The sequence below is a fragment of the Meriones unguiculatus genome, chromosome 1 (genome assembly GCF_030254825.1).
Source record: "Meriones unguiculatus strain TT.TT164.6M chromosome 1, Bangor_MerUng_6.1, whole genome shotgun sequence".
Lineage (NCBI taxonomy): Eukaryota > Metazoa > Chordata > Mammalia > Rodentia > Muridae > Meriones > Meriones unguiculatus.
In genome coordinates, this window is record NC_083349.1 from 37297641 (window position 1) to 37323957 (window position 26317).

A 26317-nucleotide genomic window follows, 5' to 3' on the forward strand; every position below is an offset into this window, starting at 1 on the left:
ACACCTTGCCAAATGACGCAAATACTGATATTGTGAGGAGATTCTTTGTGATTCTTTTCTATATAAGTGTACGCTTTGCCTTCATTAAATGAGATTTGATCAGATACCTCTCTTGTCTCCATTTTTGGCGTCTCTTGTTCCAACCCATTCTCACCCCCTCTCTTAGGGTCTCGTTCGACTGACCTGTGGGATTGGTCAAGTGTCACCTCGAACAGAGACCTGAGCACGAGGGATTCTGCCCTACCTCCTCCCACTTTTGGAACCTCTAGCTGGCTTATTAATTTTGCTATCGCTAGGACCTTTTCTCTTTAATAAAATCATGACCTTTTTAAGGCAACGAATAGACGCTATTAAAATGCAGCCCATTCAGGTCTATTATCACAAACTGGACATGGTCCATAGAGAGATTTCGAGAGATACACCTTTATTGAGGTCATGCTGATATCGCATGCATTAATTTCTCTTGTTTTGAGGTGCTGGACTGGTTAGCCAACCTGTGGGACGGGTCATGGGGGCCCATTTTCTTAATTGCTAATTGACTTAGGAAGGCCCAGCCCATTGTTTGTATTGCCAGCGCTGGACAGTTGTACCTGGGTACTGTAAGAAAGCAAGCTGAGCAAGCCAGAGAGAGCAAGCCAGAAAGCAAGTTTCCTTTGTGGTCTTTGCTCCGTACCTGCACAGAGTTCCTGCCTTGTGCTCTTGGTGATGGACTATAACCTGTAAGCCAAATAAATCTTTGCCTCTCCCAGGTTGTTTTTTTGGTCAGCGTTTTATCACAGCAATAAAGACGCAAACTAGGACAAGTGGAGTCCAAAGGAGAAGTTTTTGCTGCAAGTTCACGCTGTTGAGTAAGCTGCACTTCCCCCTGCGAATCTAGAAAAGTTCCCATGAAAGATCCAAGAGCCTATGGTGAATAGAGGTAAAAGGTGATCCCACAGACTGTTGGCAGGACATCAGTGTTTTGGGGACAAATCCATGTAGTATTTGGCATATTTTCTTTCTTTCTTTCTTTCTTTCTTTCTTTCTTTCTTTCTTTCTTTCTTTCTTTCTTCCTTCCTTCCTTCCTTCCTTCCTTCCTTCCTTCCTTCCTTTCCTTTGACCTTCACACAGAGAGCATTATCCAGCTTGAACCATCACGCTGATCCTGCACCTACCTAGTGCTTGCAAACTGGGTGTTTCTTAGCCCAACAGGCCATTTGTTTAGGTGAATAGCTGATCACCAAATTAGAGACGAACATGAGCTGTTTCAGTTATTTGACCTTCAATGTCTTTCACCATCTCATATTGCATTGCTTTCTCTCAATCTGTGGAGATTTTTATGATGCAGGAATAAGCACACTTAAGCTTAGGGTAGAGGTGGCTGCATTTCAAGAAGAGAAAATATTCATAGGCACTATATTTCCATTAAACTTTGCATTTCTATTAAAGTTTGCAGACTCAAATATCACAAAACGAACACTTGATAATGGTTCTGTAAGGAAAGAGGCAATATTTTATTTTCAAAGTGGAAATAACAATATTAATTTCATGAAGTGTGTTTATAAACAAACTATCAACTGTCAAAGAGAAATATTGCATAATATTGAAAGAATCACTTCTCTAAGGAAATGTTTAACACATCTAAAAACAGGGCATCTAAAAATATGAATCCTAATACAACAGAATTTAGATTAGCAGTAGATGAGTCCATTGGGTAGGCTGGACCTTTAATAACCCCCATCAGCAATGTGTATATTGTCCACAGCAGCAGAGCAAGATAGTAGTAGCTTTCTTCAACATCTCCACTGGTCAGTTGTTGTAATTCATCCACTATCCTCCAACTGCACCTTCTTCTCAAGGTAACCTGGAGCATTCACAAAGACAGACAACACTGTGGACCATAAAACACACCTTAATAAATGTGAAAGAGAGATATCATATCATATCATATCTACATGGGAACCCAAATGAAAAGAAATGAGAAAATATTAAAAGATTACCAGAGAGACAATAACAACAAATATTTACAGATTAAATCAGTTGTTGGTCAGTAAGACTGGAGTTAAAACAGAAATCAAAAAAGTGTTAAATTTTTTTTTACAAATAAATAGAGAAAGAAAAGTTCAACTTGGAATGCCTTAAACAGGTCTTGGTGGGTACCTGGAGATATTAATGCATATATTTGAGAGAAAATGCACTGAAAATATAAGACCCTACCCTGGAAAACTAGAGGAAGAAGAATAGTTCAATCCATGGTAAACAACAGGAAAGAATGAAGTAGAAACCGATGGAATTGAAAGAGAAAACTAATGTAGAAATCAATAAAAGCAGAACAGATTCATTGAAAATACAGATCAAATTGACAAAGAGATGTAACAAATTAATAATATAAAAGTGAAAGTTGGATCATCATTATAGTTTCTACGTATATTAAAAACATAATAAAGGATTACTATAAACAATTTCATAACAACACATTTGGTTACCCAGAACAAGAGCCTAATTTCCTGAAAGATGAAATCTAGTTTGCACTCCTACCAGCAATGGAGGAGGGTTGCCCTTTCTCCACATTCTCTCCAGCATGTTTGTCACTTGAGTTTTGGATCTTAGCCATTCTGATGGGTGTAAGATAGATTCTCAGAATGGTTTTGATTTTCATTCCCCTAAAGACTAAGGACGTTGAACATGTCTTTAAGTGTTTCTCTGCCATTCTATATTCCTCTGTTGAGAATTCTCTGTTTTCCTCTGTACCCCATTTTAATTGGATTATTTGTTTTGTTGGTGTTTTACTTAATGTGTTGGTGTTTAATTGAATTATTTACATACTCTGGATATTAGCTCTCTGTTAGATGTAGGGTTTGTGAAGATCTTTTCCCATTCTGTAAGCTGTCATTTTGTTCTGTTGACAGTGTCCTTTGCTTTACAGAAGCATTTAAAAAAAGTTTCATGAGGTTCCATTTGTTACTTGTTGATTTTAGAGCTTGAGCTGTTGGTGCTCTGTTTAGGAAGTTGTCTCCTGTGCCAGTGAGTTCAAAGATTTCCCCACTTTTTCTTCTAATATATTTAGTGTATCTGGTTTAATGTTGAGGCATTTGATCCACTTGGACTTTAATCAACCTGGTGCTTTCTCAGAAAATTGGTAATAGAGCTACATCAAGACCCAGCTATACTACTCCTAGGCATACCGTTGAATGATGGTCCACCATACAAAAGGGGCATATGATCAACTACGTTCACAGCAGTTTTATTCATAATAGCTGGGATCTGGAAACAACCAGAAGTCCCTCAACTGAGGAATGGATATGGAAATAGTGGTACATTTACACAATGGAAAACTACATTTACACAATGGAATATCAGCTATTAAAAACAAGGAAATCATGAAATTTGCAGGCAAATAGGTATAACTAGAAAAGATCATCCTGAGTGAGGCAAACCAGAGCCAGAAAGACATACATGGTATCTATCACTTATAAATGGATATTAGCCATTTAATATAGGATAAACATACTAAAATCCACATTCCTTAAGAAACTAAATAACAAGGAAGATACTAGAAAAAATGCTTAATTCTCAATCAGAAAGGCAAACAGAATAGACAATGAAAGCAGTGGAAGAGAGTGAACAGGAGGAAAGCTATTATACAAGTCCTTTGAAAGACTCTACCATACAGGGGATTGGAGCAGATATTGAGTCTCACAGCCAAACTTTTGGAAGAGTGCAGTGAGTTTTATGGAAGAAGGGAGCATAGAAGGACAAGGAGGGGACAGGAATTCCACAAGGAGACCAACAGAGCCAAAAAATCTGGGCCCAGAGGGGCCTTCAGAGACTGATGCACCAATCAAGGATGGAAAAGACCCAGAAACCCTGCTCAAATGTAGCCCATAGGCAGCGCAGTCTCCATGTTAGTACCCTAGTAAGGGGAGCAAGGGAGGTCTCTGACATGAACTCAGTTGCCTGCTCTTTGATCACTTTCCACAGGCCACAGGGGAAGAGCACCCAGGCAGTCCTGATGAGACTTAATAGGCTAGGGTCAGATGGTAGGGGAGGAGGACTCCCTGTTTTGGTGGACTAGGAGGGCAGTAGATGGGAAGAGGGAGAGAGGATGGGACTGGGAGGATATGAAGGAGGGAGCTATAATCAGTATATAAAGTGAATAAATAGTAAAACAAAAAATAATTAAAAAATTACTTGTCATACAAGTGAAAATAAAAAGAAAAATGAAATCTGCTGAGGTTAAAAAGAATTAATGTGAATAGGCTTATATTTACTAAAGAAATTTTATATCACTTTCTCTTTTTTCTTTCTTTCCTCAAGTCTCTTTCAAAACCCTTTTCTCCAAATATTTTATATATCTCACCCATTCTTGAATGACAGGCTTTAACAGACATCTCACAAAAAAAATATGCAGATGGCAATAAGAATCCAAAACATGTCTCATATCTTTTTGTCAGCATTCAATTTTTATATTTTTATATATTAATTACAGTTTATCCACTGGGTATCCCAGCTATAGCCCTCTCCCTCATTCCCTCCCAGTCCTGCCCTCCTTCCCTCATCTCCTCCCATGCCTCTCCCCAAGTCCACTGATAGGGGAGGTCCTCCTCTCCTTCCACCTGACACTAACCTATCAGGTCTCATCAGGACTGGCAGCATTGTCTTCCTCTGTGGCCTGGCAAGAATGCCACCCCCTCAGGGGGAGGTGATTAAAGAGCCAGCCCCTGAGTTCATGTCAGAGACAGTCCCTTTCCCCATTATTAGGGTACCCAATTGTAGAATGAGCTGCCATAAGCTACATCTGTGCTGGAGTTCTAGGTTATCTCCATGCATGGTCCTTGGTTGTAGTATCAGTCTCAGAAAAGACCCCTGTGCCCAGATCTCTTGGTTTTGTTGCTCTCCTATGGAGCTCCTGTCCCCTCCAGGTCTTTCTATGTCTCCCTACTTTCATTAGTTTCCTTGCCCTCTGCCCAAAATTTGGCTATGAGCCTCAGCAGCTGCTTTGATATACTGCCAAGGTGAGTCTTTCAGAGGCCCTCTGTGGTAGGCATCTGTCCTGTTTCCTGTTCACTTCCTCTTCCGATATCCATCCAGTTTGCCTCTCTGAGTGAGTATTGATCATCTTACCCAGGGTCCTCCTTCTTGCATAGCTTCTTTAGGTGTACAGATTTTAGTATGTTTACCCTTTATTATATGTCTAATTTCCACTTACAAGTGAGTTTGTATCATGTGTGTCTTTCTGCTTTTGGGATACCTCACTCAGGATTATCTTTTCTCGATCCCACCATTTGCCTACCAATTTCATGATTTCCTTGTTTTTAATTGCTGAATACTATTCCATTATAGAAATGTACCACAATTTCTGTATCCATTCCTTCGTTCATGGACATCTGGGTTGTTTCCAGGTTCTGGCTATTACGAATAAAGCTGCTACAAACATGGTTGAACAAATGTCCTTGTTGTGTACTTGAGCATATTTTGTATATATACCTAAGAGTGGTATAGCTGGATCTTGAGGAAGCACTATTCCTAATTGTCTGATAAAACACCAGATTGATTTCCGGAGTGGTTGTACAAGTTTACATTCCCACCAGCAATGGACAAGTGTTCCCCTTTCTCCACAACCTCTTCAGCATGTGTTGTCATTTGAGTTTTTGATCTTAGCCATTTTGAGGGGTGTAGGTGAAATTTCAGGGTCATTTTGATTTGCATCGCTCTGATGGCTAAACACATTGAGCATTTCTTTAAGTGTTTCTCTGCCATTTGATATTCCTCTATCGAGAATTCTCTGTTTAGCTCTATTTCCCATTTTTTAATTGGATTGCTTGATTTCTTGCTTTCTAACTTTATTAGTTCTTTATATATTCTGGATATAAGCCCTCTATCAGATATAGGGTTTGTGAAGAGCCTTTCCCAGTCTATAGGCTGTCATTTTGTTCTGATGACAGTATCCTTTACTTAACAGAAGCTTTTCAGTTTCATGAGGTCCCATTTATTGACTGTTGATCCTAGAGCCTGTACTGTTGGTGTTCTGTCTCAAGCTGTACTACAGAGCAATAGTAATAAAAACTACATGGTAACTGGCACAGAAACAAAATGGTGGACCAATGGAATCTAATAAAAGACTCATAAATAAACCCACACACCTATAGATACTTGATTTTTGACAGAGAAGCCAAACAAAACCAAACTGAAAAAAGACAGTGTCTTCAACAAATGGTGCTGGTCTAACTGCATGTCTACATGTAGAAAAATGCAAATAGATCAATATTTATCAATCTGCACAAAACTAAAGTCCAAGTGGATCAAAGATCTCAACATAAAACCAGACACACTAAATCTGTTAGAAGAAAAAGTGGGGAAGAGCCTTGAACTTGTTGGCACAGGAGACAACTTCCTGAACAGATGTCTCATACCATTTGCCACTTGGGAACTGAACACTAAAACAGCAACAAACCATTACAAATCTAGCAGAATGGGGAAAACTAAAGCACTGGAAAATGGTATTTACCCTTTGGAAGTTAGTGTTCTTATTCATTATACAACTAAGTACCTTCTTACAATACGATGCAGCAATCTCACTCATTAGTAGTTACCCCAGTTAACCAAAATGTGATCACATGAACCCCTGCATGTTGACATTGCCCCAGCGATTTCCTGATGGCTAATACTTGGAAGCAACTCAAATATCCTCTATTAGATGAATATATACTTTTATTCTATCAAGACAATAGAATATTGTTCAGTGCTAAAAAAAAGAAGTGTTATCATACATATAAAGCACAGAGAGCTGAAATACACATTGAGCAAAGAAAGAATCCTGTCTAAAAACATACTCCAGCGTGCCAACTGTAACGTGCTACAAAAAGGAAAAAAGCACGGAGTTATTAAAAGGTTTAGTGGGCACCAAAGGTTGTTGAGATAGAAGGAACAGTCAGAACACAGACATCTTGCACGACATGAGAACATTCCACGTGATACTGCAGTGGCACATATATATCACTATACATTTTCAGAGACCCATAGAATTTACTGTGTGAAGGTAGACTGTAGTCCACAGGTGATGATGATATACATTATAGCCAATAAACTTGTGTAGCAAGCTGTTGACAGCTGAGTTTTGTGTATGTCATAAAAGAAGGTATATGGATAGTCCTTGTATTTTTTATTCAATATTGCTATCACCCCAGAATGGCTGTAAACATTATTTTTGTAAAAACAAAGCCAAAACTTTCTTTTATATGTTTCTTGTACTTCAGCGAGTAATTTCAACGTGTGAAAAATTAGAGGTGTTATATGTTTAAAAAAAAACAACAACAATTACTCTTGTTTTAAAATTATGTAGCTCAAAAGATACTATATACTTGACGCTTAATTGTGTATGTATAATTCATAATACATCCTTAAAAATCTGTTACTCCCCAAATATACAATTCCTATGTAACTGGAACAAAAGTCATGCAACTAAAGAACTGTGAAATGCGCAAAGAAATAGCCATAAGAAAAATTACATAAAACCTCATTTATATATTTAAGATAAAGTTTAAATTCCACTTGATAATCAGGTGCAATAATAAATCTAAATCTTGTGGCATGTTTGTGTGTCTTATGCACAAAATGAAATAAATTTTAACATTCATGATGACTCTTTTTTTCTTTTTAAGAGAAGGTGGATTATAAAAATGGGGTAAATTTAGGGCCAGCAATACCAGGGTCAGCCTGGTACAAAGAGAGCTCCAGGCCAGCTATCTATGACTACACAGTGAGTAGTTTCATAAAAGGCCCCCAAAGAAACCATAAATTAAAACAATTGCCTAGTCTTTTCAAAATATTTTAAGATGGAAAATACATGTGTAATTACATGTGAATATAACATTTAATATATATCTAATTATATGTCATACTTAATGACATATTACAAATAATAACATATTGAGTATATAATTAAAAAACTTTAGTTTCAGTTGTTTTTTATTGAAAAAAAACTTTTTAACAAAGTGTTCTCCTGTTTCCCCTTATTTCCCCCTCAGATTCACAGTTACAATGTCAAAGCAGGTACTGTATTTTTAAAAGTTTAAAAAGTGTAGAAAACCAGCAACAATTACAACAGAAGGCAAGAAACACAGCATTGCAAATGCATGTTTAACCAAGTCTTCAGAGATAAGCTAGCGAGCACTTGGTAAATAAGCTTTGGAGAAATAATGCCCAAAGGTTGTGTTTGCTGTTGTACTTGGCGTTTGCTTCGCATGTGATCTGAGAGACCAGATGACCAGTAATCTCCCTTGCCCTTTCTTTCCCTTGGTCTCTGTGGGCTCTGTACACAGCTCCTTCCCTTGGCCATCACCCACTCCCTTGTCCTAGGATGTCTGCGATGGTTAGGATTCAGCAGATCGCACCTTAGCCTGTCAGGACCTGGCGTCTCCTGCACCCTGCATCAGCCCATCGCTTCATTTCACCTCCAAAGAGCCCAGAGACAGGTCTACCTTGTTAGGCTCAGATCACAGAAAGCCCAAGGCAGACAGCAGTTACTGTTGGCTTTCCTGTCATATCTCCTTATGTCTGAGATATCCAGAGTCCTTATTAACCCCATCAAGGCCTGGGCCAAACAAGGAGAACATGATAGATAGATGATTGGCCTGGGGAGTTTTAGATTTACTCTATGTAAGGCCAGCATTTACTAATTGCATGTGTTAGACCAAAATGTATGACAGTCTTAAAGTTTTTGACATAGTGAAATTTCTCAATCATTTACTAAAGCTTGTGTTACTAAGAAAAAAAAAAGTATGTGTTTTAAAACTTTGACTTGGCACACCTTAATAATTTTCATCTTTTCCATAGTCCTGACAACCAGATGGTTATATTTTTTTTCTCATCACACTGCTATCCATTCCCATATTTAATAGACTTTTTATAAGAGTTTACTTCATATCGAGGACTGCTCTTGGAGTGAACACACAAGGAATAATACAGCAGTCTTCTTATTTTCCGTAGATTGTGGCTTTGGGGGAGAAGCATGGAGGTAGACACTCAGTACTCACAGTACGCACGATGGCAGATGAGCAAAGAAAGGCAGGACAGAGGGTACCTAGTCAGATGGGTTGAGAAGGAAAGGGCAGAAAGCACAGAGGAGAGAAAGACTGGAGTGGCACCTAAGGCAGTTTTATCAGAGGGAAAAAAAGCTTAGCTGATCCTAACTCAGTTGCACCTCCATAGGCCCTGTGAGATATTCACCCATATTGTTTGCTTCATTTTCAGATGTAAACAAGATTTTCCATTTATATTTCAAAATAAACTTACTATGTCTTGAGCGTTTATAATTTTTAGGGAAACATAGGCTAACAATTATATTTCAAAACATACTGTTTAATATACAGTTAAAGGATTTGGGGGATAACTTTAAAGCTCTTTCTGCTTGGGCAAACTAAATATGTTTAAGACGTTTTATTAAGTAATTAAAAAAAGAATCAAGCAACAGAATTTGAGTACACTTCTCTCATAGACTAATCTGGAGCCAAGTCTTTTGTTTGTTTGTTTTGTTTTTGTTTTGATTTTATGGTTTTTGAGACAGGATTTTTCTGTGTAGTCTTGGGTGTCCTGGAGCTTTCTTTGTAAACCGTGCTGGCATGGAACTTACAGTGATCTGCCCGCCTCCACCTCCCTGAGTGCTGGAATTACAGGCATGGACCACCATGCCTGGAGCAAGAGACAGGAGATTTTTAAAATCACATTAAAAGGACAATCAAAGCAAAGCCACAAGTACAAACAGAAGCTTTACCCAGACTGCTCTTCAGTCTTTCATGTGATAGAGACACCATTCACTTTCAAATTCCAACTCTCAAGGTTCCTATCTACAAATTAAATGATATAAGCATAATTTAGAAAAAATAAATAAGTTATGACCTACAATTACATGCATAAAGAACTCAAAGGAAGAGTGTTTTAATTTTTTGTTAATTAAATAGCTTTTATAGAATAAAATGTCATAGCAGATATTGAGGGAAAATGCTGATATAGATATTTCAGGACACGGTTAAATCATTTCAGACACAGATTATAACAACTCTACAATTTCTTTTAAATTACTCAGCATGAGCCATATGGCATATGGGTAGGTAAATTACCTCCATGGCTAGAGAAGTTTATCTTTGAGGTATTCCAATAAGGAATATGTTCATCAGGCTTCCCAAAAGGATTTGAAAATGCTTGATCAATATCATTGCAAGACGGTGCCACAACCTGATATGGGTAGGCCCTGATTGCCATCCCAGGTGTGTCTTATTCCTAAAGTTCCTGATAACGCCCATGACACAGGCAAGATGGGAGACGCTCTCATCATGACTAGATGGCTTATTAATCCTTTGTCAAGATTCTATGCACACAGGTCTTGAGAGTCTTATGGAGAGTTCTTTCACCTGGTTAAAATAACATGTGGGAGCCTGGTACAATGGCCCATACCTTTAATCCCAGAACTCAGAGAGGCAGAGGCAGACAGATTGTTATGAGTATGAAGCCTGCCTGGTCTACAAAGGGAGCCCAGGACAGCCAAGGCTACATAGAGAAATCCTATCTCAAAACAACAAGTAAGTTTATCCTATATTACATGTCTATATGAGTGAGTATATACTGTGTGTGTCTTTCTGCTTCTGGGAGAGCTCACTCAGGATGATCCTTTCCAGATCCCACCATTTACCCTCAAATTTCATGATTTCCTTATTTTTCATTGCTGAGTAATACTCCATTGTGTAGATGTACCACAATTTCTGCATCCATTCTTCAGTTGAGGGGCATCTGGGCTGTTTCCAGCTTCTGGCTATTACAAATAAAGCTGCTACAAACATGGTTGAGCAAATGTCCTTATTGTGTAATTGTGTACTTGAGCCTCTTTTGGATATATGTCTAGGAGTGGCATGGCTGGATCTTGAGGAAGCACTATTCCTAGTTTTCTGAGAAAGCACCAGATTGATTTCCAGAGTGGTTGTACCAGTTTACATTCCCACCAGCAATGGAGGAGTGTTCCCCTTTCTCCACAGCCTCTTGAGCATGTGTTGTCACTGGAGTTTTTCATCTTGGCCATTCTGATGGGTGTAACGTGAAATCTCAGGGTCGTTTTGATTTGCATTGTTTATGTAGCCATAAGGACTAGAAATACAAATAAATTTACAATATACTTTCCATGTAATTTGGATCACAAATAAGAAGCCTGAAGTAGAGTAGTTTTTGCAATACTAGGAATTATCTTTACAGGTATAATTTCAGAGTTTATGAGAATTCAAGAAACTAAAGAACATTAGAAGCTAAACTATGAGTTGAGATCTCATTGCATTATTCTCTGAGGACCAGATCATGAGAAAATACAAAATGTAAGCATTTGAATAAGAAGTTGATTTTTTTACAATTGGTGTTGGTGTTCTTATGTGATAAACTTAGAGGAAAAATTCTCCTATGCATTTTTAGACTGTATCATCTTCTCTGTGCTTATCTGCTGTTCCCCCATTTCTAAGCCCATAACAAATGTAGAGCCAAGCACTAGCAAAGGCTCAGTGCTACTTCAAATACTGGGTTTGCATTAAATGATGACGTGCTTTCTTGTAGAAAGCTGGGAACATTCATTTCGTGGACTAAAGCCATGGATTAGCTGTTGCTGCTTTTGCCATTTATAAAGCAGTGATGCAATTTGTCCTTTTAACATTCTCTCTCTCTCTCTCTCTCTCTCTGTACTGGGCATCTTTGAAGCTTGAAACATGCTGCAGAACTTATCATCTCTCTCTGTAGTCTAAATTGAGTTAATTGGAGTCTGTCGTTTGTTCTCAGTTTGTTTTGAAGAAGAGTTGACGAGTGGTACAGACTCAATCATATTATTTTATTGTCTGCAGGAGGCACAAAGCCACTGGGATTTCCCTTATTATGTTATCGTCTACTGATTTGAAAATCTTCCAGTGATACAAATACCAGCAGGGACCACCAGGAATCTCAATCTCCCATCAGTTCGGTTCTTCTTCTTTTTATTCCTCATACAATCCAGTTAATTTAAAGGTGATGGAGGAAAAGAAGCATGCTATATGTCAAAATGACAGAGCCTATTACATGATTTGAGGAAAGAGTAGCAGGGGGCTGTTATGGGTGAACTCTCATTTGTACCTTTAACTGACATTCCTTTCTGGCACGTTTTATTAAAATGTCCCTACAAATCCATGTGGACATTGTGCATGTCTGAGTAATCTCTTTGGGTCAGCACCACCATTATTTGATGACTATGAGAAAAGAAAAACAAAATCTTTGTGACTCTGTCACACTCAGAACCTGTACAATCCAGAATCTGTAATCCAAGCTGGTAGCCCAGAGTCAAACTTCACTTTGAAGCATCGAGTTTCCGAGGTCAACTTTTGTTATGAAGACATTTCATTCTTCCAAATTAATGTGGTCTAGGTCGCTCTGAATATTAATGTACAAATAAATTCTTTACCAGACACAATAACTAGTTTTGTAACAACATGTCGTTGAGTGATCTATATAATGCAATTTAATGGCTAACATAGAAACAAATAAAGACTCAACATTAGTGAGCCATTGATATCGGCGAATAGAGGCTTTTCTTTTTAACATGTAAGTATTGTTAAAAACCATTATGTAAAAAAGAAAAATCTTAAAATTCACCCCTTAAGAAAATTCTAATTGAAAATCACTGGGAACCATTAGACCATGAATAAATGCAAAATAAATGGAAAACAGATTTTAAAGATACAAAGATCAGGCAGTGGGAAAGAAAATAAATGTCAGCTGCTTAGGAAATCTACATTGAATAAGAAACGACAAACACGATTCCAAAAGGGATATTAAGGACTTAGTCTAAACACATTTTCCTCACAGCTGAGATTCATAGAAGCAGCAGCCAAGCTGTTTCACCTTCTAAAATAGCACGAAAACATTGTTTATTATTAACAAAAATATGTTTTAATTGAGTGTAGTGAAAAATTAATTCTTAAGTTTGTATTACATTACTTCATCATATTACGTATTGTATTTCAGGAGACCAGTCAGTCCTTTGCATAACTTCATTTAGATAAGGTATAGAGTAGAAATGTACTTTAAATACGTTAATTACACTGGAAAGGTACTACATTGTCATTGATTTTTGTAGCTCTTTGGAGGCATAGTTAATTAATAAAACATGATTAAACATCTCATTATTGGAAACCAAAGTTCAATGAGGCCTTTGGATGGGTTTGTTGTTAAAATCTACATTTATTTGTAGATACAGTATTTAGGGCCGTGGAACTAACGGATTGTGATTTTTAATTTGCTTGCAACCACAGCTCATAACAATCTGAATTCTCTCCAAAACCCAAAGAATGTGTTCAATTCCTGTTTGTTGGCTGTAACTCAGGGTGATACTCCCTTGACTTTCTCCGAGTGTTAGTATGAGAACTTATGAAGCATACATGGAAATTGACTGAGGGTTGGGTACTTGAAGAATGTCAAATATAGCACACTCTGCCAGGACGATATGAGCAGAGAACTATATTCTGGGAATGTTTTTGTTATTGGTGGTGTTGGAAATGCAGAGTTAAATAACTCCTGTGTTGCCTTTGTGTGTTAGAAGCCCTTTACTTCAGACATACTCTGGCTTTGTCATACCCGTACTGGGGCTTGCTGAAAACATGGAGCCAGGTCAGTCTGGAGCCCCTGTATAACATGGACATTCAACAGTACCTGTATGCTAAAAACTCAGATTTTTTTTCTGAACAAAGAAATACCTAATGGATCCCGAATACAACAAACAATTGACATGGTCTCATGAGTAAAGAGAAACATTTGTTTCATATAGCAGGATTAACTGTGGCTATTCAAAGTTCTGAAAATAATGTAGTTGGGTATGGATAAACTCAGTCTTACAAAGCAGAATGTTTGACCACAGATTTTATGAACTACAAACACTGACAATTTTTTTTCAATGAATCTCAGTGTTTCAAATTGAAAAGATAGTGAGAAGAATATATATAATGAAAAAATAGTAATGATTTCCATCAGGTATATTAAAGAAGTGAAGTCGCACTTTAGCTTCACATAAACAGAATGCTGTGAAAATATGTAAGCAACATAAGAAGCAGTATAATTTCCCTCCTTTTCCTTCTGTTTTAAATGATTAAATCTTAAACCTACATATTTCACATGTAAAGTGAATCTCAATCCAATCACTACATTTTTAAGAAATAATTTATCCTATTTAAATCAATAAAATTCACAGTTGAGAAAATGGTACCAGGCATATTCATCATGCTCTCAATGTAGAATTCAATAACCTGTGCGGCAGTGACACTTTGAACATTTTATATTGAGAGGTCACATGTGACTCATGGGCACAGTATAGCCCAGCATCTGAAGCTGTCACAGACTTCTCGAATGTAAATCTATTAATCAACAGATATGAACTGGGGCATATTAATAGAGTTAAGCCTGGAAATAAAACAACTTTTTACAAGCATACAAGATTTTATAGACTAATACACTAAAGGGCGCAAGGATTTATACACTGTAGAAATAGTTCTTTTGTTTTCTAATTAAATTTTTTGTTCTCTTTTTTCAAATTTTGAAATTTATAATAGTCCCATTTATGACTCTGTTCTCTCACTGAGAAGAGACATGGCTCATAGTCTGACCGGCCTTCATTTCCCCGCTAATAAGAATGAAGAGAACTTGAATGGGGTGTGTGCGTGTGTATTTAGCTACAAATTGGAAAGTTATGAACAGTCACAGTTCATCACTCACTTTCCTACTTCCAAGAAAAAAACCTAAACACATTGCTGACCCCGTACTCATTGCAAGTTTGCTATGCTATTTTTCTCCTTTTATAACTTTTCAATCTGCTCTAGAGAATGAATTTCCTTTAGAGATAAACTATCAAATTTAAGTTCCTGGTAAAGCAAAAAAACAGTAACTGGAGATCTGCTGTATTGTTTGACTCTGAATTAGTCATTGAGCAGCAAGCAAGACTGAGTATAACAACATAGTCCTAAGTGAATAAGTTGGCTTTAAACTTTATGTTAACTCATTATAAAACATTTCACAGTTGAATATACTTAGTATTTCTGAATTCTTTATATTAAATAATTTATGCCAATATTTTAAATATATCCAAGCCATTACCTAATGTATGGCACTTTGATGTAAGAAAAATTAACAAATTTTATTTTTTAAAGTTGTATACAATTTTTAACACAAGCATTGAAAGATAAGAGTATACTAAGGCTCTTATTATGTAAATATTTGTTATGGATTTTCCTTTCCAAGACAAGTCAGTGAGAGTTAGAAAAAAATGGTTATGAAAACGTAATGTCTTTTTTCTGAATCATTGTTTGCAAAGTTTGTGTTGTATGGAAGTCCTTGTGTCTACATTTGATATGAGTTTAGATGACCTCATAGAGATTGTCTAGATTCATAAATTCTTCATCCATTGGAAATTAGAGTACTCTTGCAATTTCTTTGTTTTATAAACAGATTTTTTTTTGCCATGCCTTTATTCATAATGTCCTCTGCACAGAATATTGTGATATTTATTTCATCAGTGTAATACTTGTCAGGAAAAACAAAAAAACAAAAAAACAAAAACCATGCTGGATTATCCAGTGGCTCAGTAAAGAGGCAGCAGACTGCACTCATAAAGGGTTGTTCTATGCAGATAATGATGAGGTAATAAAAACAAAACAAAAAAAAAAAAAAACAAAAAATATGTAGAACCATGCTTTTAAAAGAAAATAGCTTGCATAAGACAAATTCTATTTCAAGAAGTCTGTTAATACACTTGATAATCTTGTCCTAGAATTTTATTGTGTGTAATGATACTTGTAATATACAATACATCATTGAAAACATAGGATATAATTGTTTCATGTACATTACTTAATGAAAACAGTTACAGTGGGATTTGTGATTCAAGATATAAAAATTAACTTCTTGATTTCTGTTACCAATTTATGAGATAAAACTTTTTTTTTTTTTTTTTTACATTTCAGTATACCTACTGGAAAGATTTTATAAGTGTATAATGCCATACCCAACCATGTAAATGTGAATGTTTAGTTATATGAATCACAAAGAACACGTCAATTCATGTTAATATTAAACATAAGTACAGTTATTCATTGCACCATTATTTGAGCAATTTATTCAACCTTGTTCTTCTGTGAACACAGAGCTGAAGAATGCTGCCACTTTGTATATTAGAAAAGACTTTTGTATCCCTATAAATACCATAATTGGAAGTCAGCTTCGTCTATCTGTATTTGTATATTATTTCAGACTTTTGAAGTTTAGAATCTTCTATGGTCAAAGCAGAGCTGGGGAGCGGAAAAAATGTGTTTGAACCTTTCCATACAGTTCACACAGTTGTTACCTTTTATGCATTTTTATACAGGTAGCAAATCATTTCTCCTTTTTTTTTTTAACTAAAATTGCCTCAGAATATTGGGAGTTTTGTTTAGGTAAGTTCTCAGTCCTCTCTCCATTGGGAGCTGGGTTCAGATAAGGACTCCTTTGCTGACATGCTTTAGAAATATTGTTACTTTCCATATAATAGTGATATTAACTTGTCATAGAAAACCTACATCTTTATGCTGGGTTCCTGATAATCCCTCTATTTCTCTCTTAATTAAGATGCCAGAGATAAGAATATATATTGTAAAAGAGCAAAGCACAAAACAGAAACTTTACTGCTTGGAACATTTTAGAAAATCAAAATTATTTTGTTTTTAATTAGAAAAGGTTTAGAAATCAGTAACTTGTACTTTACCAAGTTGAATGAGTGGTTCTGAATTTGATCACTATTCTTAGAGCAAAAGCTATTGCAAAATTTCCTCAAATCACAAAGTTCAACGCACAATCCGTTTCTCAACTTTCTGCTCAAAACCAGTTTTCCAAGATTTGAGGTTATTGGGTTCATCTTGAACTTAATTAAGAACCCTTTGGATAATGCTGAAAGCAAAATTCCTTGAGAAGTTTACTTAAATTGAAGAAATTCATGATAACATAGAAGGGCTGAGTTAATACTACAAAAGTGGGAATATAACAAGTTAATGAAAACATTATTATATAACAAGTTAATGAAAACATTATTATATAAGGCTTTACATGGGAGTTCACTTGGAGATAGTGGCATTTCAAATATTTCTAGTAGTTTCCATTTCTACCAATGACAAATGACAAATGTGAAGATCTAAAGGACCCAACAGAGTCTTTGAGAGTGGCTTCAGTGCTTCTGTTTGTAAAGCAAAAGTTCTTTTGAAGGACAGCATTGACACTGGAGGACACTGCCACATTCAAATAGCTTTCTCCCTTCTTTTCATTTGAGATCAGCAACTCATCTAAAGAACACCCATAAAATGCTATGCAGGTTTCTTGAAATTATTATAGGCATCGATACTCTAGTTTCTATAGCCTACAAATGTACACATACAGAGTGAAGAATGAGCAATAGCATGGTGGTTTTATTGCTTGCAGCCAAGATTTCTTCTATTCCCTCTACTTGCAGAATAACTGGTTCAATAATTTGCATTTAGTAACTAATATGAACTTTTACTTAATATGTTATAAAAGCTTAACACGTATTCTCTACCATACTTAAAATATACTATCATCACTATCATTTTGATAGAAAAATAAAGACAAAAACCTGCACCGCTTTTCCTCTGAAAGACAGCTCTTAAAAATGATCTCAATAGGGCGATTTCTCAGAGTATGAAATTTCAAAGGAAATTTCAGTGTTGCAGGGACCATTCTCTTGATCAAGACAGGTTCAGTGCCCTCTGTATGTCCTTCTAAGGAAAGAGGTTTTTGCAAGAGGACAACTTGTCAAAGGTGGGTTTTGCTTGGCAGATCTCATTTCACATCAAGTGACTACCCCCGCCCCCCATCTCTAGGGAGATTCTCTATCATGTTCCCTGAAATTATCATCACCTGAGGCCTGCACTGCCAGGTGTAATTCAGGTAAAAAGCAGTTTATGATGCAGCCAAGTAGATGACTTTAAGTCCTCTTGATGTAAATCCTTCTGCTCTGCAAATTGATAGCCACAGCTCGAGGGATTATGTAAATACTCTGGGGAATGAAATGCCAGGCAGTGGGTGTAACTCTATCTGGGCTGCAAAGCAAGAGACAGTATGTGCTTGGGCCACATATACTAAAGAAGAGACGTGTCTAAAAATGGAAGCACAGTTACTTTTTATAGCTCTATTCCTCATGAGTATTTACAGTGATGTTAAATAAACTTCACATTGACAAAGATACTGCCACAGAGTCTGTATTCTTCCATATCTTGCTGCCCACAGTTCTCTTCCAACACATTTTACATGTCTGAAATCATAACAACTAACCATCCAGTGTGCTTTGCTTTCATCAAGAACATTTTTTAAATTAGTTATAAACTCAGTACATAAAAGGAAAGGTTTCTCAAATCACTTCCTTGGAACCATGATGCTTGTGACTCATATGTTTGGGACTTCTCCACTGTCAAATACACCTTCCTGCTGTTAGCTTCTGGGACTCAGTTATCTAATAGGTAAGTGGAATAGAGTAATAGGCACCAAAATGTGGATGATTTCCATGGATAGAAATTATTCAATATTTTAAGAGCTTGAAAGAGTCAGATTGACTACAGATTAAAGGAGTTCTGAAAGATTTCTTATAATAAAGTCACATCAATACTAAGATATGAAGTGGTAACTAACTCAGTAAAGATACATGGGGGAAGAAGTATGGGAATAAATGAGGAACTTTGCTGAGCATAGTGGCTCATTCCTGCAATCCTAGAGAAAGGGATGAATTGAGAGAAGAAGGATGAAGGGAGAGATTGAAAAGGCAAATGGAAAGATTTACATATAGGAAGACACTATATTCTAACGCACATGTACAAAACAAAGACTTGCATTTCTGGATGCAGCCTGCAGCTCAGCATTTATAGAGAAAGAAGCAGAGCCTGCGGTGAGCCAGGCCTACCCTGAAGCAGATTTAACACAGCATGCCAAGGAACTTGCATTTTGTCTTCCAAAGAGGAGCAGTGGGAGCCAATGAAGAGTCGATGGATCTGTGCATCAGAGTTCATCATACTTTGTGAAGAAAGGATGAGTGAAGGAAGACTGGTGCCAGGCTCACAGACCAGTTACTGAATTTTCTTGCCCCTAGTAATGCCTTCCATGTTAAGTTTTCAATAAATATCTGGGGAGCTATCACTTTAAATAACTTCTTCTTTAGCCTAGTATGAAAAATGCTATGCTAGAATATTTCTGAATATTTCTTTATTTTTCTTTTCAGACTGAAAGAATTTCTTTGAGAAATTTGGCCATATAATAGTTTCCCATCACTAACCTTTCAGAGGGAGTGGAGAAGGGAGTGTTTGATTTTTTTTTTTTTTAATTTAACTATGGACTTTAGCATCAAACTACCATGAACCCAATCATTGAGAAAACACTTTGATTGCTAGATTGCTTGACGGTCTGCTGAAACAAGACTTTCACTTAAGCAATCAACCACGTTATCAGCTAGTATGACTTTTAAGCAACCAGTGTCCCAATCCTTTCTGTCTCAAAGTGCCACATCATTGTGATGCCGGATCATGAAAGGGTTCTCCCTCATATTCACTGCCCACAATGGCAGCAAGTGAAAGCTATCAGCTATATAATTCTATTTTTTCTTTTTAAAAAATTTATTTATTTTGTTTCCTTGTAACCCATTACTCCTGCCCTCCCAGGCCCTCCCTCCCCCTTTCCTTCTTTCTCTCACTCCCCTTCCCACTCTCTCTCCCTTTGTCTTCAGAAAACAGGAGCTCCTTTTTCTATCCACCCCAGTTCACAGAGGGACTTGCTGAGACCAAAGCATCAGCTACCTAATTCTTGACTTTGAAACAGTGATTGTGTATGAAAAACTGAAAGCTGATTAACTTCAATTACTTTTAGCAGTTCAAGCAAGGTGATAAACAATGCCATGGGTAGGTTAATTTGGCTGTCTTCAATACTTTAAATAGTGGAAATGGCTGAACTTGAAGCATTTATATGTGTATTAGCTACTTTACTCATTGCTGTGGAAAAAAATGACAAAAAGTACCCTAAGGAAATGTTTATTTTGGTCCCTAGTTCAAGGCTACAGTTCATCCTACAGGAAGCACAATAGCAGGAAAAGCAGGAGATTTTCCAGCTGTCTCCACACTCAGAAAACAGACCGGTGAGTGCTGCTACTCCATGCCTTTCTCCTTGTTATTCAGCCTCAGGCTCCAGCCCATGACATGTTATGATCAACAATTCAAAGTGGATCATGCATACATCAATCAACCTAATGGAGGAAATCTCACAGAACCAGGACTAAAGATTTGTTTCCATGTGATGCCTAACTATTTTGAGTTGACAGTCATTTAAAATAATTTGCTTTTCAGAGTAGAAAGTGTATGTGAGTGTTTCATTTTATTTATATATATATATATTTTTTTAACTGAAAGTAAGTATCTAATAAGCATTTTGAACATATGATGTCTGCATGGGAGCAAACATTAAACCATTTAAAAAGCAAGTTCCTCATCATAAAGCACTGATTATAACTGGAGGCACAAAGTAATAAAGAGTAGTTCATTCCTCACTTACCCAGCCCCATACTTTCTGCTTCTGGGTTGTTCATCTAAGAACCCTAGCTTCTGATTTGAATCAAAATACTATCCACTTGACACAGAGTTGTAACCTACTACTTTCAGTGATGTTTCAACACACACAAGCAGTACACATAAAATATCACATACAAAGAAAAGGGACCAAAAAAACCCTTTTCACTAGATGCAGAAAAAAATTGATAAATATTAATACCCTTTGATGATCAAGCACATCAATAAATTGAGGACCAAAAACTGTTCCTCAGATTCATAGCCAAAATCATTCTGAATAGAGAGGATGGAAGTCACCAAGAAAGCAAGGTCCTTTAAATCAACAGGATCGATGCATCAGAGATTGAGGTAGAATGTACAGGGCCTGAACAGGCCTGCACCAAATGCGGTCATAGAGCTGAAAGAAGTAGCCATATGCCCCATTCCTAACCCAAAAGCAATCTCCAATGGATGACCACTTGCAAATGAAAATTTAGTTCTCTTCAAGGACATTCCACTGGGAAAACAAATTGTGGTAGAATGCACGCTGAGCAGTAGCTGGACAACAGAAAACACAATCAACATTATTATGTGAGGTTCCTTGCCCAATAATGTCGAATCAGGGCTTTTATTTTATTTTATTTTATTTAACACGTGCACACACATATACATATATATGTATATATATTTTTCATCTTACAGGTCTTTTGAATATATATTATGGCTTTCAATTTAGTGTTTTAAGGGATTCCTGAGTGCAAGTGAGTGGGTCTCTGGATTTATATATGATTCTTATACCTTTTCTTGGGCTCTTTTTTCCCCCTTTTGTTTGTTTTGTCCTACTCTGATATATTAATTTTGTTTTATCTTAAATTTTATTTTATCATTAACCCTTAGAAGCCTGCTCTACTCTAATGAGAGGCAGAAAGAGGTGGTTCCAGATTGGAGGTGAGGAGGAACTGGGAGGAGTAAAGGGAGGGGAAACTTTAATCAAGATAGACAATATAAGGGGAGAAAAAGCTATTTTCAATAAAAGAAAAATTAAAAAAATCCAAAAAAGAAATAGATGCTAAAAGTGTTTTCCATGAAATTGTAGAAATAACCAAATAACAGCCAAAGGAAAATAATTGTTGCTGTATTTTGATCTCTTTAATGGCTTGTATTGTCTCTATGCAAAAGTATCTCTATTCCAGAAACCAAAGACAGACACAATAATTTCAACCAGAGATAACTAATTCTGTAAATGTGCTGTTGTGCTATCAATGAGGTTAATTTTTCTCATTTAAAAGAAAAAAGAAAAAAAAAAGAAAATCAGTAACAACTTTATATTGTAATGAACTTTCAGAAAAGAAATTAAAGGAATCATTCACAAAGTATTGAATTACAAATCATCAAACACCTTCGGAAATCATTTACATTCTGGCCACTTACTGTGGTCATTCCCCTCTCTGGAAAGTACTTTGGTTTGTAGTGGCTCCTGTATTTACCAGTTTTAGTAATGAGGTGAACTTTCGACTGTGTGTGAATGTTTGTTAGATGCACTTTTGTGTTTCCTGGTCAGTAAACTCAACTCACTCCTATTTTTAGAAAAGCTATAAGGGTAATTATTAATCATTGACTACTATGGTATAATCTTTTATGCATGATCATTAGAATAGTCCATAATTCCAATGAAATATTAACAAAGGTTTTCTATGAAGACACTTTTAATCTGCAGAACATAAATATGTCAAGGATGACTTGTAAATCAGACATGATTATTTCTCTCAAAGAACTTAAAAACAAAACAAAAGAAAACAGCCGGAGTTTGTTGTCAACAGAAGAGACCTAAGATTACACAGAAGCCTGTGAAATTTGACTGTGAATATTAGTGGCCTACAACACCACTATGGTGGAGAAAATACTCAAGAGAAGCTTATGATTCTGAAGCTGGAAACTGATTCTGTAAGTTTGCAACGTAAAAGTGCGCTCCTCAGCATCAAAGATTCTCACTGTGCGATTTGTAGATCCAACAGACTATTACATGCCTGTTGCCATGACTGATGATGAAAACATTCTACAATGTGTTCCTGATCACAGAATCCTGACATCCCTCTTTAGAAATTCGTTCTTTTCCAAAGGTCCTACAATTTCTCTTTCAAAATATACTTTCATGTCCTGACAATTAATTTGCAGATGTTATTACTTCCAGCAACTTTATTTCCAACCATGGTCCAGCTCCAGGTGAGAAAAAAGATTGAAGAAGGGTAGATGCAGAAGGCAAGGGAGGAATGAGTCAGGTGCAGGCAGTGGGTTAGGGTCACAGGGGGCATGTTGTAGCCTGACTTACTGGCAGTCAAAGTGCTTCTTTGTTTACACAGAATTTAATAGACAGGGATAGATGCATGTTGTCCCAGACACATGTTTTAACTTCCTCTTGATCATATGTTTAGTCATCATTGATAAACCATGACAGAACAGGGTTGTCTTTTACAATCATATTCCCTCATCAGCCCCTACAGCGAACTTTTAACACTCTTGCAGTTTCAAGGGCATAATATAATGTTTATATTTTAAATATTAGTAGAATGTATTTATATGTTTAATCTTGGTGTTCTTTGTTCCTTAGTCATAAGAACACCAGTGGCCCTGTATTAACATTTTCTAAGAAAGGGAGGTATAAATACTTCATTCTTTTATCATTTATCCGTACAATTCTTTGTCCATAATAGTTGGACAAGGCTTTTAATATGATCTGCTGCATCTGAATCTTACCTTTTTAAATTTATGTTCTTCTGATTACCTTATTCCTGAGTAAGTATAGGGGTAGATTTTCCAAAAAATATCTTTGAGTCAAAACATCATAAAGAGATCTCTGGGTTGTTTTTTTTTTTTTGTTTGTTTGTTTGTTTGTTTTTTTAGGGTCACAATTTTCAGGGCATAAGAAAGACCTTCTAACAGGTCCAGATAACAATATCTGCTTAAAAGAGGAGGGGGGTAGTATGGTGAGGACATTCTTGAAAATATTTAGAAACAGTACTTCTGGGAGAAGGTGTAAATGATTAATAAGAAAAATGTCATCAATACAATATCTTCAAGTTGTACAAACACTAAAAGCCCCCTGAGCATGCAACACATGGAGATCAAGGCCAAAAAGCAGGAGGCCACACCACAGTAATTGCCTCGCTCAGCTCGTCTATGCTGAATCTTTGTCAAACAGCTGTGCTGGTTTTATGACTTCCACTGTTCCCATTAGATATGGCTGTGAAATTTATTTGGTTTTAAAATTTTAAATGAAGTATTAAGCATGTTTATATTTTATAAGATAGTTGTAAAGTGGTAAATGTGAAAGATTTGAGGCTTTAACCTATAGGTGGCAAAATTTTGTCTAGGAGCTTTAGCAAAGTAATGGAGAGATTCTTTGATAATTTAAATATTATATTGCCTATAGCAAAAACTATATCTTGGAGGAGGGTGGGGACATGTTAGGCATTAACCACCAACTCAGGAGCCAGGCTCCTCACTGGATAGCAATGCATGGTCTCCTCATTTCATTCTTGCCCACCATGGTTAGAAGGCAACTGGAATGTCAGGGTCTCAAGAAGTTGCTCTGTCCACCTCAGCAAAAGCCTGGGCTATTCATCAAGAAAGTTCAACAAGAAGTTTGTGAAATTAGCAGTGCTGGGGGATTGGAGCTTAATGACTTCAAGATCAAAAGCCAAATTGCATGTACCTATGTGTGCCCCATTATCCTATTATTTCATAGTCTCAGTCAGTGGCTTGATCCTTGATCCTGCCTGAAAAGCTCAGCATAGTGTTAAGGTTGTCCTAAGACTCGGGCTTTAGGAAAATAGATTATGATTTATATGATTATAAATATTTATATGATTATGAATATTTTCCCTGAAAGCAACATATCATGTAGTTTCTCTATCAACTTGTTTTAATCTTCTTATGTAAATTTCTCTGAAGAAGCTAACCTGTACAAATGAGAACAATTAGTGTCAGAGAGGAAAAAGTCATCTTCCATATTCCTAGCAGAATGGGACCTTTAGAGAGACAAATCTGCAGCCCATTGAATCAAAGTGGATTTTTCTGTGAAGACTGATTCTAGGGATGCATTTTTCAAAGGTCTGAATTTGTAAGAAATTGGCCTCCCCTTCATTCTTCATTTTGCTCCTTTATATGTCTTTCCAAAAACATTTTAGGTTAATTATTGGGGAAAAAAAACAGTAATTCTCTGTGACAAAGCAGAAAATGAATGGCACTCACCATTATTCATAAACACATACCCCATTATATATTAAACTAGCAGCCAATAATACTGGCACCAGCTGAAAAGGGTTTACAAAATACTAAGGAACATAAGATAATGATCTGAACAGTACAGTACAAGTGTAGGTTATTCAAAGCACACTTTCTCTCCAAACCTATCCTTCACAATGATGTACTGTGTGTAGCAGGCTCCGGTGGAAGATCAAAGAACCAACGCTTGAGCCTGTATCCAAAAAAAAAAAAAAAATCTAGTCACGAAAGAGCTAAACAGCAAGATCCGAATCGTCTTTCAAACTGACTTGGGATAGAAAGTTGAGGGAAAGAGGATAAGTGTCTTTCTAGTAAGTGGAGAGACAGAGAGGAAAACCAGCCGTGGGCGACACAAAGTGGATGCCTGAGGCACGGGCACTGTGTCTGTTGGAGACCTGCAGACACTTTCATCTTTATCACACCACCACTTCCAAACTGATGATTAATTGTACAAAATTTTCTCTAAGCTGGAGATCACTGTAGAAAATTTACATTGCTAAATTAGAAAGAAAGCCTTTCTGAAAATTGTCCCTAAACACTGGTACCTTCATCATTTTAGGCAGACTGGGTCTAATGGAAAGCCATTGCTGTTGACTCATGTACTTAGCTAGCAGCCAGGATTGCTTGTGCCAGTGCTGATCTCAGAGACTTCCCAATGTCAAATCTTTATGAAACAAAGCCTTTAGGAAGGATAAACCTACATTTTAGGACAAATATAGAAACAAAACACATCTGCAGTCTGACATTTATGATACAATTGTATGGAACACTGAATGTTTCTACCATCTGAGTAAGTTTCTACCACTGAATGATTCTACCATCTGAATTCTATACAGCATTCTATAAGCCTGCTGTATAGAAGCCACAGGCTGGAGAAAATGCTCAGCTGCCAGTAGCAAAGAACATTTTTTTTCATGCACAGTGAGTCAGCACTTTCAGTTCACATGAAGAAGTCAACTGATTTTCTTTACCTGCTGTTATCCATGAAACTGAAGTCTACAGCTTTATCTTTACTCTATCATTAGGTACATACAGATCATTGCAGTTTGGTGCTTTCATTGATAGTTGTGATTCTGAATGTTTTCCTATGACTGCTTTCATATGAAAAGGAAAGCTAAAGTCTAATCATCTTGAAGGCACTTTTCGACCTTAAATCTTTATAAAACAAAGGCTTTACGAAGAATAAATTCACACATTTGAACAAACCATCTGAACTGTGACATTTCCCATAGAGTCACAGGGAACTCTGAATGTTTCAACCATCTTGATGACTAAGGTAGCATGTTAAATGAAAAAACCACAGGCTAGAGAAATGGCCCAGCTTGAACAAGCATTTACTGCTCTTCCAGAGCACCAGAGTTCAGTTCTCAGCACCCACATCAGGTAGGTGACATCTCCCTGCAAACTTAGCTCCAAATATTTCAACTCCCTTTTCAGAGACTCTC

At 36.7% G+C, this 26317-nt stretch overlaps 1 protein-coding gene across 3 annotated transcripts in view; it reads left to right on the top strand.

Moving 5' to 3' along the window:
- Window positions 1-26317, top strand: part of Aldh1a1 (aldehyde dehydrogenase 1 family member A1) — a 147213-nt gene that overhangs the window by 36982 nt on the left and 83914 nt on the right. Inside the window, exon 2 of one of the 3 annotated variants that reach the window (XM_060387346.1) lies at window positions 20095-20182. The exons of the other annotated variants lie outside the window; for them this stretch is intronic. The gene's annotated coding sequence lies outside the window, so the exon portion shown is untranslated. The remainder of the gene's footprint in view (window positions 1-20094; window positions 20183-26317) is intronic. 3 annotated transcript variants of the gene reach the window in all.